Source organism: Podarcis cretensis (genome assembly GCF_951804945.1).
Source record: "Podarcis cretensis genome assembly, chromosome: 10".
Taxonomy (NCBI): Eukaryota; Metazoa; Chordata; class Lepidosauria; order Squamata; family Lacertidae; genus Podarcis; species Podarcis cretensis.
In genome coordinates, this window is record NC_137179.1 from 13,748,637 (window position 1) to 13,767,732 (window position 19,096).

At 44.4% G+C, this 19,096-nt stretch overlaps 1 protein-coding gene across 3 annotated transcripts in view; it reads right to left on the reverse strand.

The window, feature by feature from the left end:
- Window positions 1–19,096, reverse strand: part of SOX5 (SRY-box transcription factor 5) — a 775,029-nt gene that overhangs the window by 599,711 nt on the left and 156,222 nt on the right. The window lies entirely within an intron of this gene.

The window sequence follows — 19,096 nt, forward strand, 5'->3', positions numbered from 1 at the left end:
AACACATGGAGAATACACAGACAGAGGAATCTATATGAGTCTATTAGGCATGGTGGCTCTTGTAGACCAGAAGCCATATGGGAAACCTTTCCAAGCCTTGGGGCTGCTGATGTTGTGGGATGACAATTCTCATGGGGCATGCTGACTGAGGATAATGGTGTTCGTAGTCCTGGAATGCCTGGAGGCCAAAGGCTGGGGAAAGCTGCAATGGGGTCTCCTACAAGTACATTGACAAGGGTAACTCCAGATGCATAACACTGGTTGGGTCATTTGGGCTAGCACCAATCCAGTGTCCCTAGAAGGATGTCCAGCTTCATTCAGTAAATGAATCTTTGCTGTAGGGGTCCTGATGTGGAGAACAGCATTTGTCCACGTCTTATTCTTTTAAATATGTAGAGAAGCAGGCTCCAACAGTAGAGACAGGGCATCACACAGAACTACATGGCCAAGTGGGGATTTGAACCCTAGTCTCCCAGGCCTGGCACTCTAACCACTGCACCACACTGTCTCTCAATTATCTTGTGGCTCAGCTTGATGCTTCAGTTTCATGACAGCCTGTTGCTGAACTGTGCCCAGCTCCGAGAAGGAGCAACATTTTAACAGTGCTATGATATTCATGAAGCTTTGGGTCAATGCCAATGAGGCATAAATTAGGCTGATTTAGATTCCGCCCTCTTCCTGCCATTGCCAGCTGCTGCCCCCTGCTGCCTCCCTGAATGAGGCTCCAGTTGACAATGGTGGCACGAAGGAGAAAAGAGCAATGGCCGGCAACACTTGAGAGCCAAGGCTCCCTAGGGAGTCGGCAAGGGGGTGTTCGTGGCCCCAGAGCTGGCACAATCGAGGGGGTGACTGACACCAGCATATGGTGCTACTCAAAACACTGCCCATATCTGCCCCAAAGTGCAGCCAAGGATTCCTTCTCTACATTTCCAGCAAAAGCTGCAGTAATGCGGGTCAAATTGCTGTGACCATCAAGGGGCCGTTTATTTGCTTCCTAGCTGGAGATGGAGGCAAAGTTTGGTTTTGTTCGCATTTTAATGAGAAACCACCTCATTCGCGCTTCTTGAACTGTATGCCAATCAAAAGACAGTTATCCTTTGAAAGGCGCACTTTTCTGAATTTTTCAATATAAATTTCAGTGTGTATTTTTGGGGGAGGAATGCCTATATTGTGGACTAAGTGTGACTGAAATGCATAGATTAGTGAAAATAGCATATAATAATGCTTTATATTAGGGGAAACAGACTGCAAAATCTGAATGCTAGTCTAAACTACACAGAAAAAAATGTTTTATTAGGAGAAACTCACGCAAAACTTTCCAGAGGATTTTTTTTTTTAATCCACAAAATTCTGCAGAAATGTGGATAACTATTTAAGATCGGAAAAATGAGAAACTGAAAGAAACCAAAATTCACAGACCCATCTACTCTTATTCCTAATAGATCATTCTCATTGTACCAATTTGCCCTAGGTAACCCACATTGTTCCCATGTCAATTTGAAGCAGCAAACCGTTTTCCTCTACTACTCTCGAACCTCCAGGCTGCAGCCCAGCTAAAGGCTATGGGAGTTTTCTTAGGGACCTAGGCAAGAATGTTTGACCCTAATTTTGGAAGCAAACTGCATTGCTTTCTGCAGAAAACCCCTTTTCAAGCACAAACGACCATCAATTATTGGATAGGGCTACCAATGCCAGAAGACGCACGTGGGCATGGGGGCACCTTGGCAGGAACAGGAGGGGATGCTATTAAAACAGAAATGTCTCGTGCAAATACATCATATGATCGGATAATATTTTCTCGGATTAGCACTTTTGCAATCTAGTCAAGCCCCTCAGCCACAATTATTAAAGCACAAAACTGGCTGCATTAAATTGAAATCACCTGTGAAAGATACTTTCAAAGACTAATCTGCCAGTTCTCACATGCAAGCAAAATGGAGGGGGGGAGGAGATGATTTGTTAGCACAAGATAGTTTAGCCTTCTTCAAGCATTCTGTGTTAGGGTTAAGTAAGGTAAAGGTAAAGGACCCCTGGATGGTTAAGTCCAGCCAAAGGTGACTATGGGGTTGCGGCGCTCATCTCGATTTCAGGCTGAGGGAGCCGGCATTTGTCCATAGACAGCTTTCTGGGTCATGTGGCTAGCATGAATAAACCACTTCTGACGCAACAGGACACCGTGATGGAAACCAGAGTGCACGGAAACACCATTTACCTTCCCAGCACAGTGGTACCTATTTATCTACTTGCACTGGCGTGTGTTCGAACTCCTAGCTTGGCAGGAGCTGGGACAGAGCAACGGGAGCTCACCCCCTCATGGGGATTCGAACTGCCAACCTCCCGATCAGCAAGCCCAAGAGGCTCAGTGGTTTAGACCACAGCACTATGCACGTCCCTTTGGGTTAAGTAAGCGCATGAGCTGGCAAGCATACGCTGTCACTGTCCCCTTTCCACTATTTCGGTCACTCTCCGTGGAAAACCAGGGTTCCTGAATGTGCAGTGATTTCAGTTAAATGCAGCCAGTTTAAACCTAACACAGAAACGTCAAAAGAGCTCTACTTCTGCAACTATTTGTCCATTCCCAAACCCTCTTACTGAATGAAACCAAGTGGGAGAAAAAAAATTCTGATTGCAAGAAATAAAGTGTGTCTCCTGATGGTCAGTATTTTGCAGGAGGGATTCAAGCATATATTGGGAAATGTAGGTATCGTAGAACTGTAGTGTCAGGAGGGACCCCAAGGGCTATCAAGTTCAAACCCCTGCAATGCAGGGATCGCCGCTAAAGAAACCCTGACAGGTGGCATTGCAATCTCTGCTTAAATACCTCTGGTGAAGGGCAGTCGACCACCCTTTGTAGTTTATGCAATTAAAATGGGTCAAAGCACTCTGCCACCCAAGCAGAACAAATCCACTTTTGGGAATCATAGAATAGAATGGTAGAGTTGGAAGGGACCAAAGGGGTCATCTAGTCCAACCCCCTGCCAAGCAGGAAGAAACTGACTTTTCCCAGTTATGAAAGTAATGGGGAAATGCACTGAAAAGTGTGGCATGAATGAATCATTAGCAGGAAGAGGTGTAAATGCTATACAAGCAAATCAGGATGAATACAGGACAGGTTCATCTCGTTGACGAATAACCTCCCCGCAAACAAAACAGAACAAATATGCAGTAAAGACTAGGTGCTTTCTAACTTCTATATATTTTGTGGAAGCAAATCAAGACAGCTGCTCAATGAACAGGTGGTCTGGAGGAGCCCAGAGAGTGCAAGAGAAAGTGCAAGGAATAGCTGGCCTGATTTTATAAAGCCCTTCCTTGGCAAAATAAATCACTAACGAAAGGCAGAGTCTGTAAACACCTTGGCATTGCTTCTGTATCACTTTGTGTCCAATGGCAAGTGCCAGCGCCAAAGGTACCATAGGCGTTTGGCTTCCACTTCACCAGTAACAGACCTTATACAGTGGTACCTCAGGTTACATACGCTTCAGGTTACAGACGCTTCAGGTTACAGACTCTGCTAACCCAGAAATAGTGCTTCAGGTTAAGAAATTTGCTTCAGGATGAGAACAGAAATAGTGCTCTGGCGGCGCGGCGGCAGCAGGAGGCCCCATTAGCTAAAGTGGTGCTTCAGGTTAAGGACAGTTTCAGGTTAAGTATGGACCTCCGGAACGAATTAAGTACTTAACCCGAGGTACCACTGTATAATAATCCTGCTTCATAGCATCTTGGGATGGCTGTGATTCAAAGCAAACCATCATGCTCAATGGTCCGTTAAGTGTAATTCATGGTGACATGACATGGAGAATCAGCCACTGAAGGGTATTTTTTAATTAATTAATTAATTAATTAATTAATCACTTTATTTTGCTCAGACCAACCCAAAAGGATTTATAACCAGCCAAACAAAGAGACAGACAATCCCGCAGCCCATAAGATACCTTGAAATCCAGAGGGGAAAGACATACATTTAAAACACCCCACCCACTTTGAGAAAGCCACAGATAGCTAAAGGCCAAAGGCTTGGTTATAGAAGAAAGATTTTGCCTGGCGCCTAAATATATGCAATGAAAGCACGAGAAGAGCGTCTCTGGAGAGAGCATTCCACAAACAGGTAGCCACCGCAGAAAAGTCCTGTTCTCTTGTTACCACCCTAGACCTCTTGGGGCGGAGGCACATGAAGAAAAGTCCCAGACGACGATTGCAGGGTCCTGGTCGGTTCATATGGGGAGAGGCGGTCCTTGAGGTATTGCAGTCCTCAGCCATTTAAGGCTTTATAGGTCAAAACCTGCACTTTGAATTGAGGCTGGCAACTAATTGGCAGCCAGTGTAGTTGGGCCAGGATATCAGGTCAGAACTGTGCACAAGCTTCACCCTCAATCCAAACAACCACATTTTAATGTGTGGCACGTATAAAATTATTAACCCCACTCCACGCTGCAGTTTTGGAAAAAAACAACAAAAGCCTTTCATTTTGCAGGTAATTGTAGCCTTAGGCAAATGTAACTTACAATCACTGGTGAAGAAGATTCGCTTTGGTGAATTAAAAATCGTAAGGGTTATTTCACTAGAAAAAAGGGAAGATATAAAGAAGCTCAAATGATTAATAAGAGTGCATTTTGCCTTTCTCTCTCTCTTTTTTTTAAAGAAAAAATTAATTCGATGACATGAAAGCCCAAATCCTTGTATGTTATAGACTTCTGTGATCCTGCTTTTGTTCCAGAAATTTTGATGGCGGGGTGAGGAGAGGGAGAGGAAGTAAAACTAGTTCATTTGTCTGTGTAAAAAGCAGGATGGGGGGGGGGAGTGCAAGACAGAAAAAGTTGGACATAACCGAAGGGCCTTGGCTCCAGCTGAGTGGCTGTTATTATGACAGCGAAGGTGCACCACACGATCAAATCATAGCACTAAACCTTGTTACAAGGCCTTTTACAGCTCCAATATCTGGGTTACATGGAAACCCGCCGTAGAGCCTCCCTCTACGATGAAGTAAATGTCATTCCGACTGGCATCTTCTCTTCTAGCGAGTAATTTCTCTCAGCTGATAAATCGATACCGGGGGTGGGGGGTGGGGGTGGGGAGAGACAAATGAGGCAAGCACAATGGCCACATTGAGGATCACAGTTTTATTCGTTTCAGAGCCCCCATAGCAAAGTATTATTATTTTTTAAACACACACATCCAGGTATAAATTGATGTATTTGAGCTTTAGAGAGACAGAGAGACTTAAAGAGAGGGGGGAAGTCTGGAAGATGAAAAGAGAAGAGATTCTGCAAGTCTGCGCATCTTGTAGGCAAGGGGCGAGGTGGTCAATCCCTGATATTGATCTAAATTAATCTCCAAACCAAATGCAAAATACAACTTGGATGGAGGTGGGAAATGTTCCAGGAAGCCGAAATTATATCAAATGCTTTTAAACAATGACACGATGGACATCATTCGTAGATGGTCAGGCACATGAAAATGCTATGGCAATTTATCTTCCATTTTCCCCGCTTGATACAGTCACTGCATGCCCAAATTAAGAACATAAGGTGTCCCATAAGCAAGGCAGCCCTACCATTAGGTAGAGTGAGGCAGCCCCCCTCAGGCAGCTGATCTGGAGTGTCATGAATGAGCAACAAGCAGTTTTGCTTCCAGGGAAAGGCGATTGTGGGCTTTGCTGCCTCAGGTGACAAAATAACTAGACCAACCTTGGGTACTATGTATCTTGACTTTGGTGAGGGCTGTTACTCAGGCAGCACCTCAGGCAGCAAAATGTCATGGACCACCCCTGCCTGTGACAACTTACCCAAAGAGAGCCCTGCTGGTTCAGGCTAATAACACCATTTCTGGCATGACTGTGCTGGCTGCCAGTGAAGTTTCTAAGCTCAGTACAAAGTACTAGTTTTGACCTATAAAGCCTCATGGGGCTCAGGACCCCAGTTCTTCAAAGACCACCTCTCCCCACATGAACCAACCCAGACCCTGCGATCAGCATCCCTGGCCCACCAGATCCTATTTGATCTAGCCAGCTTCCTGATTGCAGTTTTGTTTATTAAAAAGGGGTGGGCCAAAACCCTTATGGTTGACTGCCAATATGAATGTGGGAGGAAAGGAGGAGGGGGAAAAGTTGGGTGCTAAGTTTGAAGTACTAAGTTAAAAGTACCAAGCTAAATTACAAATACTGTATATGCAGCATTTCACTTCTTTTGTAATAAGCGAACCAGACCAATAGCGGGTCCAACAGTCAAGCGGTTTCTGCACATGCTGTATAGGGAAGTGAAGGACAGATGGGGCTTCTCAACCTGGGAAGGTAACCCACCTAGGAGAAGGAAAACTCTGATCCTAAACCTCTGCTGCCTGTCTTTTGGAGGAAAAAGGCTAAGGCTTTCTCAACCTCGGCCCTCCAGATGTTTTGAGACTACAGTTCCCATCATCCCTGACCACTGGTCCTGCTAGCTGGGGATCATGGGAGTTGTAGGCCAAAAACATCTGGAGGGCTGAGATTGAGGAAGCCTGGAGTAAACCCTACACAATCTGGACTGGAGTCCCTAAGACAGTTGAATGATGCCTTTTATACCTCCTTCTGGCAACTCCTGGAGCCTTGCTGGTGCCAAATGTCTTGCTCTGCTTTCCTTTGGACCACATTCCTTTGGATCAGTGAAGCTGATGGTGGGTGGTTTTGTCACCTGGGCAGCCCAGGACTTCCATACATACTGCCCAGGCTTGTGCCCCGGGGAGGTCACTTTGGTGCTGCTAACAAAGCAGTTTGACTTGTTCACATCGGAGACAGTGATGGCCACCAGCCTAGATGGTTTTCAAAGAGGACCAGATTAATTCATGGCAGAGACGGCTATCAATGCCAACTAACCAAATGGCTAAGCTCTGACTCCACTGTCCGAGGTAGCAAGGCTTCTGAATACCAGCTAGTGGCAGCTGCCAGAAGGGAGTTTCTTGCCCAGGTCACCATCAACTCTGCTCCCATGGCCCTGGGGGAGATGAGGGGGTTTGAAAGCAGGTCAAAAACCTATGCACTGGTGTGGAGGACGTCCAGTCTGATGGCTCCTCCACATCACTGGCAACATGAAACCCCCGGGTATAGGGTGGTATATAAATTCAGTAAAGAATAAAAATAATAATATGGAGATCAGCTGGAGAGTCCAGCTCCCTTCATTCCACATCTGAGAGAGCCAGTGTTCAAGGTCTGAGCAGGAATAAACTCTAACCTGGGCCTGGGTCTCTTCCATGGAGCCAGTATGGTGTAGTGGTTAAGAGCGGTGGACTTGTAATCTGGTGAACTGGGTTCAATTCCCTGCTCGTCCACATGCAGCTGCTGGGTGACCTTGGGCCAGTCACACTTCTTTGAAGTCTCTCAGCCCCACTCACCCCACAGAGTGTTTGTTGTGGGGGAGGAAGGGAAAGGAGATTGTTAGCCGCTTTGAGACTCCTTAGGGTAGTGATAAAGCGGGATATCAAATCCAAACTCCTCCTCTTCTTCCAACTTTTTAATTCTATGATCTCAGAGATCAACATGAGAAGTTGTAGGTGCGTACCTGAACAAACAGTATTCCTCTGTGTGAAATTAACATATCAATAAATGCATTCAAGGGGGGGGATACATACACATACATACCATTAGACTTCAAAACTGAAGAGGTAGGTTACCTTTTAGCCCAACTTTCATTTAATGCTCTGCTCGCAATATTGGAGACTAAAGGGAAGGAGAATTTTTTTTGGGGGGGGGGGGAACTCTCTAATTTCTCTCTGCATCCGCCCTCCCCATCTCCTCTTTCATGAGCTGACCAAGGAGATGAAATCTGGGTACTTTAATTACCATTCCCAGCCAACCGCCTGGCCTTTGATATGGAAATACCACTTCAACTCTGGCTCTGCTGCTGCTGCCTTTGCCTGTCCCCTTCCTCCTTCCAGCCTTCCCAGATGAATTTTAAGCAGCCTTGGAAAACACACACACACACACACACACACACACACACACACAAAAACACCTGATAGCAAGAACGAGTGAGAACATGTACAAAGGGTGACTTCCTGGCCAGTGTGATGGGGGCCGTCATCTCTGGGGAGGGAGGGACTGGGGACTTTGGGGGTGGCTGGCTTACATCTTCTGCATGCCCCACACCCTGCTGTCAGCATTTCTTCTGGACCTCAATTCACATTAAAGGGGAGAAAAGGGAGGGAGAGGAGAAAGGAGGGGAAGAGAGAAGAGAGGCATTTGAAGAGCTGTCATGTACGGTTACCCTGTTATTGTCATCTGCCTGCTGCATGACTCGCGGCTCTGCTATAATTATTAATTGCACTTGTCAACTGTCATTAATTCCTCTTTAGCATCCCTGTCTTGGAGTAATTAGACAGAACAGCCTCACTGCACTCATTGTTTGGAGAGGCCCCTGAAAAGAGCCCGGTGGGCTTTGATGGGAGAGACAACCATGGCTAATAGAACAGAGATACCTTGAATGTAATCCTGTCTAAGGGAAGTGATGGGGGGAGGATGTGACTGCTAGGGAGTGGCTTTGGATTGGGACCATCCTTTGGGCAAGCGATTGAGGAGTCAATGTTTTCCTACTCAAAGCACCAGTCCAAGGAACCTATGGAGGTGATGAAGGTAACTCCGCAGTGAGGTCTACTTGCATCACCCTGAGCAGAGGATGAGGCAATGGAAGCCTCTGGTGAGAGGATGGGTGGTACCACTCCATGCTGCGGGTGGGAGGAGTCTCGTTTGAATGCACTCCTGCATTGGCCTGGATGGTTAGAGCGTGGTGCTGATAACGCCAAAGTTGCACTCCTGCATTGGCCTGGATGGTTAGAGCGTGGTGCTGATAACGCCAAAGTTGCAGGTTCGATCCCCATAAGAGACTTGGGGGCAAATTGAAAAATTAGCACAGTGGGGAGTGGCCTGGGCTCCAACATTTCTTCCTGATGTGTTGGAATTTATTTTTTATGGGTTTTTATTTATTTATATACAAAAAGTAGGGTAATGAAAACACTGCACCTGCAATCCAAAGTGGTCCAACCCACTCTTCTACCTTCGAAAAAAAATCATAGAAGACACTACTAATGGGGAAAGGAGAGGTGGATTCTCAAAGATGCACAACATTGGGTTACAGACCATGGCCGAGGCCCAGAGCTGTCCATTTAAATGCCTTTAAGGAAGATCTTTTCAAAATGTAGCGTAACAGCTCTATCCCACTGCAGAGTGCAGCTTCTGCCCAAGCCATGAAAGCCTTTGAAAGTCCAGACCTGCTCATCATCAACAACACCATCATTTTCTACTTCCAACTCTCTGCAATGAAGGGTGCTTAAGTTTAAGTGAGGATTTATAGTTCTGCTATATTTTTAGTTCGGTAGGGATGATTTTTGCCCAAGGCAGGTTAAAGAAGAGGATTTTTTTTTTCCCCAAGGAAGAAAGCTTTCCTCAAAGGGATTAAAAAGCTAGTTAAATGACCATCACGAAGGTCATTATAGCAATAAGATATATTTTTTTCAAAAAATTTTTTAACTCTGGCAGTCTCTCACTCTCTTGGATTACTTTGATATTTTACTTTTCTGACTTAAGAGAATAAGAACATTCGTGATTTTTCCAAGTAAGCAGCTATAGCTTAACTTAGTGGTTATCCCCCAGCCAATCAGGATGTTAAAGGGCTCCCCTCCCATCGTATAGTAATATGGGCCAAAGTATATATATATATAAATATTTCTCAAAAACCCTTTTAGGTCATTATGCCAGGGAGTTATTAGGTTGGAAAAGAGCTTCTAGGCAAATGATGCAATTCACGAACCTTTTACACCAGAAATAATGGTTGGATTATTTCTGCCTCACAAGCAGTCTTGAGGTCTTGATTTCTTTTTTATTTTTGGAGTTCCTACACAAAAGGCAATGTTCCTTTGCTGTTGAGTAATAACACAGAGCAGTTTAAAAGGTGAAAGGAACCTCAACACTGAATAGGGAGATTGTAATTAAAGTTACAAACGTGGTAATGAGAGCAGGTTGTTTTGAATTGGGGAGAGAAGATCTTAATTTTCTCCTTAGGATTCTTTCTTCCCCTGACCACCCCTCCCTTCTTTGCTCACATTGTTATTTTCCGCTGCCAAGGATGCCCGATTCTTCTAAGTCCCCTTTATGCTTAATTATGTGTAGGTAAGGATGCAGGTTAGATTTGGTTTGGGTCATGCTTTAACACAGGAGTAGGCAATCTAAGGCCCGGGGGCCAGATGCGGCCCAATCGCCTTCTCAATCCGGCCCACGGACGGTCCAGGAATCAGAGTGTTTTTACATGAGTAGAATGTGTCCTTTTATTTAAAATGCACCTCTGGGTTGTTTGTGGGGCATAGGAATTCATTCATTTTTATTCCAAAATATAGTCCGGCCCACCACATGGTCTGAGGGATGGTGGACCAGCCCACGGCTGGAAAAGGTTGCTGACCCCTGCTTTAACACAAACCTACCCGATTTGCACTTCCCACAACAATTTGCAAACCAAAACCCAACTACCCTTCAAAATCCATGCTTCTTTCATCATTCTGGTCTCAAGAAATATCTGAAATAATTAAATCAGTTCTTTAGGCCTTCCCATAACTGTCATTGCTAAATATGTGGACAGATCACATGAAAAGCTTGTCACTCTAAAGAATTTTTGTCCTGGATGTTGGCTGCAGCTAGGGCTTCAGTAGCCCAGCAATGGAAAACCTTGAAAAAGATACATGTGTCTTCATGGCATAAGAACTTAGGGACTTTAGCTGTTGCAGAAAATAATAATAATAATAATAATAATAATAATAATAATAATAATAATAATAAATAATAAATAATAATAATAGAAATAAATAATAAATAAATAAATAAATAAATAAATAAATAAATAAAGTGCATGTTTCCAGAGAGATGGAGGTTCAGAATGTTATCTATTGGGAGTTTATTACTTATGTTTCGGACTTCGGTGCCCAACATTCACCATGGCAGTTCAGGATATATGGAAGCCTTGGTGTGTTACCATTTCTTCCTCTTATTTTTTTGCTTGCTTTCCTGTTACATTGTACGGTGCCCTGCAACTGCCCCATTGGGGTGATTTTTTGTTTCAGTACTTCCTTTTTCATTGTAACATAATGACCATTACTATGTTACAATAAAAAGAAGAAGAACTAAAACAAAAATACACATTTGCCCAAATTTTTCAAGATCGTTCTCTAGCCAAATATATATATGTATATATTAGGGGAAAGTTTGCATAGAAATGTGAAAGCATGTTAGTGGATTCAGGTAGGTAGCCGTGTTGGTCTGACGCAGTCGAAATAAAAATAAAAAAAATATGTCTTACAGACCAACTAAGTTTGTTCTGGTATAAGCTTTCGTGTGCATGCACACTTCTTCAGATATTAGTGGAAACTGCTTGCAAGAAGGTGTTGATTTGGCAATATTGCAAACAAAGATGTGTTTATTAAGAGGAAAAGCAAAAATGTGGAGAGCTGGAAAAAATGAGAAACATAGGGAAATTATAACTGACAGACTCGGCCAATTTCCTCAATCCAATGTCTGGCTAGTGGGGTCCGTGCTGATGGGGGAAAGTTGTGCAGCTTCGCTGGCCTTGCCCCCCATACCTAGAGGGAAAACTATAGGTCCGTGCCCTCCTGCATTGCCCTGTGGTTCTGCAGAACCCCCTGTGAATAGGACTTTGCTATCTTTGAGATCTTGAACAGAAAAGGTTGGTCCATTAGCGCATCTGGGCACTGCCTTACCAGTCTCAGTCTGCAAATCTTAGCCATGGAAGGAAAGGGGCACAGAGAGAGAGAGAAAGTGGTGATTTTGCACACACACACGGGGAATGAAGCAATCACATACAGAGAAAGGGGCGATTACATACACATGCACATTCACAGAGCTTGCCATCTGTGCAGACTGGTGCAGACAGATTTGCAGACTGGTGCAGGTCAGCAATAAAACTGGTGTCAGTGAAATTAACTCTTTATTCAAAGAAACCAAACAATGCAGACCTAGTGATCACAACAACTCTGACCCATAGGTCTTGCCACAATGAGGCAGTCGCAAGGATTGAAGGATCCTCCCTTCCCACCGCTCTGTAAGGCTCCTTCCCCAGCAGCCTAAGGCTCTGCTTTCTTGTTATTCATTGCCCTGCCCTTCTCATTTCTCTGTGTTCTGGGAGACCAAGGATGAGGGGAGCTGGTTGCAGCAGGAGGGGGAGACTACCTGGCTTCTTCAGCAACCTGCCTCATCTCTGTCTCCTGGCCCTCTTCCTCTCCTGCCACTGAATCTGTACTGCTCTCTGCCACAGCCTCTTCCTGCTCACTAAACCCTGTTGCCCCTTCAGCCTCCAACACCTCCTCCTCCCAGTCTTCTCCCTCTGACCTCTCATTGTCACCCCACCACCAACCCCCTGGCTCTGAACCTTCTTCCCCTGGGGATTCCCCAGATGGTGTCTCCTACCACTCCTCTGAATCCAGCCAGTGCTTTTTTCCGAGGGGACGCATACTCCTAAACATTTTGTGAATCTAAATTTGGCTTCATTGAGGGGCAGTATTTCAATATGAGTAGGAAAATGAGAGTATCCCCAAACATTTTTTTTAGAAGAAAAGCACTGCATCCAGTCAGTCCTCGGCACTTACATGCATTTCTGATGTGGTCCTTCACTTTAGTTCAGTGTTATCAGTATAATAATAATAATTTATTATTTGTACCCCACCCATCTGGCTGGGTTTCCCCAGCCACTCTGGGTGGCTTCCACAGAGACCAAAAATACACTAAAATGTCACACATTAAAAACTTCCCTGAACAGGGCTGCCTTAAGATGTCTTCTGAATGTCAGGTAGTTGTTTATTGCTTTGACATCTGATGGGAAGGCATTCCACAGGGCGGGCGCCACTACCGAGAAGGCCCTCTGCCTGGTTCCCTGTAGCTTTGCTTCTTGCAATGAGGGAACCGCCAGAAGGCCCTCGGCGCAGGACCTCAGCATCCAGGCTGGACGATGGGGGTGGAGACGCTCCTTCAGGTATTATATAATTCAGTAAGGAGGACAAGTGTAGGGCAAAACTAGAATTAGTTGACTCTACCCTGTGACTGGCTCTGGCGCCACCTACTGGTGGCCTCCCTGTCCTCTACCCTACTAGTTCCAGTGTGCACCAGCCATCACAGCTCTTAAAACACCTTGGCCTTTTCCTCTATCTTCTTCCCATGCCAGACGCAGTATGTCTTTTTGAGTTGCCACGTCCATTTCTCTTAGCCTCATTGACTTCCACCTAATCACAACTGAGCTTCTTGGAAGCCTTTTTAACGGGGTCAATCGAGAAATTATGGGCAATTCGCATTTAAATAGATATTCCCAAAATTTGGGGGCGGGTGTCTGTTTTTGTCCCAGAGATCACATAAAATATTACATTGGGGGTGGGGGGCTGTGGTACAAAGAAGAAAACAAAGGGAACGGTAACAATGTGGCCAAGCAGCTCGAATCTTCTAATTTATGTAGAATGGATTATTACTTCGACAACTTGACCCCGGGCAAAAGTTCCTCAGCTGAGAAGATTTACAATCTAATTATGCAGCAAGTTCTGCTGTGGCAGTTTGGGTCTTCTATTACATTACATTACATTAGCTAAAATAGCTGCTTCCTCACTCTCTTGGTGTTCCATGCACTCCAATCATCTGCATCTTTCTACTGCTTTCTACTGTGGCTGCTTTTAGTTAAAATATACATATTTATGCTGATGCCTTCCTACTCCCAAAAGCAGCCGCGGGATTAAGCAGTTGATGCTTTACATGTTCTGCAATTTGGGAACTCCCTCTCAGCTGAGTGACTTTAAAGGACCATCAAAGTATTTTTCATAATTTTTCCAATGACCATTTTTCCTCCCCCTACCCCAACTTGTCCACAAATAACTCCATGAAAAAGCCTGGAGCTAAGATCTGTTTTGTTTTCCCATGATTCTTCCCTGCAAGCACATCTAGTTCACTATAGGGCATAGCAACACTGGGAATTTTTTTTTTTGCTCCTAAATATATTGCACAGTATGGGACTTCCAGCATACAAAGACACCTGAATATTGTTTTAGACCTCTCGGCCATCAAACCTGGCATTGGTTATTCTAGCTGGTGGTGGCTAGGGGTGAACGAGGGTCATCTAAGTCCAGCATCCTGAAATGCAGGAATGTCAATTTTGCACATATTCACTCATCAATCTGTTTCATCCCATATCCACATTAACCCAATGTGCAGCAGAATTCATATTTAACTATGCACGTACAGGGGTGCCCCGCAAGACGAATGCCTCGCAAGACGAAAAACCTGCTAGACGAAAGGGTTTTCCGTTTTGGAGGCGCTTCGCAAAACGAATTTCCCTATGGGCTTGCTTCGCAAGATGAAATGTCTTGCGAGTTTTCCCGACTCCCCCCCCTTTCCCCCCCTTTTTCTAAGCCGCTAAGCCGCTTATCTGCTTATCCGCTAAGCTGATAAGCCGCTAAAAGCTGCTAAAAGCCGCTAAGCCGCTAATAGCGCTAATCCGCTAAGCCGTCAATGGGCTTGCTTCGCAAGACGAAAAAACCGCTAGACGAAGAGAATCGCGGAACGGATTCTTTTCGTCTTGTGAGGCACCACTGTATTTTAGCTTATCATGTGCATTTTAAGACACTTTAGTAGGCTTTTTGAACTAAGCACTATATCACAAAATTTGGAGAAGTGTGAAATCTAAAGGATAATTATGTTTGATCCATATATTCATCCTAGGAGGTGCTCTGGAATACACGGAAAATATCCATCACTCAAAATCGCCAATCAATGGTATGTATACAAATATGTATACATATTTGATTGCATGCAGAAAATTCATTTCTACTCCACAGGTCTCATGTGGAATGCTTACTCCTTTCTCCAAGGGTATCCAATCATCTGGGAGTACATTTGGAAATCTAAGAGACTGCAGCAGGCTCCACAAAATGCCCAGACAGAATTACTAATAGCAATGCACAGCACTGCCAGCACCCCATAGCAGGCAAAACACCTACATGCCTACAAAAATAATAGACCACAATGCAAGCAAGCTTCCCAGAAACAGGAAATCTACCCTAAATCAGACAGTAGTGCCCCCACACTTGATAGCATCATATCCTGCCTCCGCTTTATCCTTGAATTGTGACAATCCCAGACAAATGTTCAAAATGTCCAAAACCTCGCAGACGCACCTGCAAATGCTGACTAACTGCTAAATGTATTTATCAGCATTTATTTCTGCATTTCCCTATTTTTCAGACATATACCAAGGAGTCAAATTTAAGTGAATTTTAACATTCACCAATACTATTCTGAATCTTCAGATAATTACAAAAAAATCATAAAATCATCTTGTTAGCTTTCACATTGTGAAGGTTGTTGCTCAACAAATTTCAGAAAACTTCCTTCTTCCCTCTCCCTTTCTTACGGTAAATGTCATCAATTTAGCAAATGTTGACATTTTCCATCATTTATGATGCCTACCCCTCCCAACACGGGAATTGTGCCAGCAGGGAGTGTGATCATCAGAGAGCCCAATGTAGTTCTGATGCTCCATTTCCTATAATGCCTTGGCTTTTTTCATGCACTACGAAGCATCCTCCTCCAAGCATTTAAGAGCTCAAGGGGAGAAATTATGATGCTATTAGGTGCTTTTAATAAGGATGCAATCTATGACATGCCTAGGATTGCATTGTAAATCTTGTCCTCATCCACAGCTAACAGATATGTTCCATGTCACAGATGTACTGTAAATGTTAAAGGCAAACCTCACAATATGAAGCATTTCTAACATTTACCGCTGGCCTCCTAAAATAAATCTTAAGAATAACTGGTAAAAGTCAACATTCACCAGTTCATTTGTAAATAGATCATAGAATCATAGAATCATAGAATCATAGAGTTGGAAGAGACCACAAGGGCCATCGAGTCCAACCCCCTGCCAAGCAGGAAACACCATCAGAGCACTCCTGACATATGGTTGTCAAGCCTCTGCTTAAAGACCTCCAAAGAAGGAGACTCCACCACACTCCTTGGCAGCAAATTCCACTGTCGAACAGCTCTTACTGTCAGGAAGTTCTTCCTAATGTTTAGGTGGAATCTTCTTTCTTGTAGTTTGGAACCATTGCTCCGTGTCCGCTTCTCTGGAGCAGCAGAAAACAACCTTTCTCCTTCCTCTATGTGACATCCTTTTATATATTTGAACATGGCTATCAGATCACCCCTTAACCTCCTCTTCTCCAGGCTAAACATGCCCAGCTCCCTTAGCCATTCCTCATAAGGCATCGTTTCCAGGCCTTTGACCATTTTGGTTGCCCTCCTCTGGACACGTTCCAGTTTGTCAGTGTCCTTCTTGAACTGTGGCACCCAGAACTGGACACAGTACTCCAGGCTATATAGATATTGGCTATAATCCCCACTCACCCATAGAAAGCAAGGAGTTGGAAGTTCCAAGTTCTAAGGAACAACATTTGGTTTTTAGGCAGTCAAAATACCGAAAAGAAAGAAGTGGTTCTTTCCCAACGGCTGGCAACCTCTGTCGCACCAAAGGCCTTAAAGTCAAACTCAAAGTGAGCCATTACTCTGTGACCCTTAATTATTCAGAAATAGTTTAGCAACTGGCAGAAATACTTTATCCTCCCTATAAAGTATGCATTTTGCTGTCTAGATACGTGACCCCCGCTGATGGGTGAAAAGTGATTTCTTGTTTGATAAACTCACTTAGAAGTGAAGGCTGATTAATTGCAGTTAGGAGTCAAAGGTGAATCAGAGAGCTGCTGGAAATAAAAAGAAACCTTTTATATAAGATGATATATTCAAATATATACTGATGTAAAATACCACTCTGTGATTGTCAATAAAATGGGGGCACAGTGTCCTTCAGACCACAAAGCTGAATACTTTGGATTATATAATTTTAAAAAATGGGAGTTTTCCTTTATGAGCTGTGCACAAGGCTTGGTCTGTAATGCAGCAGAATGAAGTGGTAGAGTCCTGAGGTGGAGCGGACTTCAGATTGCATTTACAAAAGGTTCTCCCAACTAAAGCAAACCAACCCCATACTGGAAGAAAAATACCTTACAAAGAAAATGGTTCTAAGTCAGGCCTAAGTCTGCTCTGGTTCAGTGCAAGGTTTCTACTTGCAGGGAGACTGCTCAGCATTCAAAAATGATCTTACCTACCACCCATCTGAAGTAGAACAATCCATTGCACCACCTCATCTTGTTCCATGCACATGCTAAGTCTAAGGTCTAACCCTCACTGGGTGGTAAACCTGTCTTGACTGTACCACCTTGGACTCATGAGGACTCATGATCAAATGTTCCTTTATTTTATTTTATTTTTAAAAAAACAACCTTACCTACAGAAAACTAGCCCGTCAGGGTGAAGGCTAAACTAGAAACCTACTCAAAGAGATGCTAGATTTCTATATGAAGGCAATTCTTGTGTGGAATAGCAGTTTGTCAGATGAGGCCCCCACTTGCTGCCTGAGGTGGTACAGATCAGGTACAGGGTTATCTGAGAAGAATTAGGCCTCAGGTAGACTGCCAGTGTATACAAAGAGACAGAGAATAGTTGGTAGTGGTCATAAAAAGCCAAAAGCACTTCAGACCCAAAATAGCTGAGAAGAATGCTTCTCACTTTTGAATTATAGTGCTGGAGGAGACTCTTGAGAGTCCCATGGACTGCAAGAAGATCAAACCTATCCATTCTGAAGGAAATGAGCCCTGAGTGCTCACTGGGAGGACAGATCCCGAAGCTGAGACTCCAGTACTTTGGCCACCTCATGAGAAGAGAAGACTCCCTAGAAAAGACCCTGATGTTGGGAAAGATTGAGGGCACAAGGAGAAGGAGACGGCAGAGGACGAACTGGTTGGACAGTGTTCTTGAAGCTACCAGCATGAGTTTGACCAAACTGCGGGAGGCAGTGAAAGACAGGAGTGCCTGGTGTGCTCTGGTCCGTGGGATCACGAAGAGTCCGACACGACTAAATGACTAAACAACAACAACAAATGCTTCTCACATCAGCAAAGAGACATTTCCTATCTGGGTACCAAACTGGCAACACACGAAGCTTGCATGGAAAGGTGTTCTTCGTTGCTGCCCCCCAGCTGTGGAGGAATATTCTTTCTCTGGAAGACAATGGGTAGGCCAAATGCAAATTATCGGTCTATAAAGCCCTCAGTCAGCCCTCTTTACTTGAAGGATCACCTTACTGCAGAACAGGAACTTTAACAAAAGTGCCACATATTGTCTGTTCTGCACTTGTAAGCAACCAATCCTTCAGTGTGGCAACACCTACTCTCTGAAATTCCCCGCCTATTCACACAACACAGTTCTCTTCATTGCACTGTATCTTTATAGCAAAGTATAATGAGGAACACTGAGACACTGATGTGACTTCAAGGCTGGATTACTGCAATGCACTCTGTGTGGCCTTCCCTTGTGGTTGTTTTCGAAACAGCAGTTAGTGTTGAATGCTTTAGCATGATTGATGTCAGGAGTGAGATCCCAGCACTGTATCACACCTCTGCTCAAAGATCTGCCCTGGTTGCTGAGCCAACTTCAAATCTTACTAGGAGTACATAAAGCCCTTAACAGTATGGAACCAGTAAACGTCTCTCAAGCCTTGTCCCTTATGTGTCTGCTTTACCACCTAGATCTGCACAACTTGCACTCTTCCACAATACAATGTTCACTCCACATCTGTTAGGAGTTTTAGCATTCAGTGTACCAACAGCAGACACATCCGTTTTGTTGTTTCAGACTCCTGGTAAAAACAATTCCTTTTTGGGAAGCCTACCTGAGCATGTGGGTTAGAAGCGGGTGGCGCTGTGGTCTAAACCACAGAGCCTAGGGCTTGCCGATTGGAAGGTCGGTGGTTCGAATCCCTGTGACAAGGAGCTCCTGTTGCTCGGTCCCAGCTCCTGCCCACCTAGCAGTTCGAAAGCACGTCAAAGTGCAAGTAGATAAATAGGTACCACTCCAGTGGGAAGGTAAACAGCATTTCCATGCGCTACTCTGGTTCGCCAGAAGCAGTTTAGTCATGCTGGCCACATGACCCAGAAAAACTGTCTGCGGACAAATGTCGGCTTCCTCGGCCAGGAAAGCAAG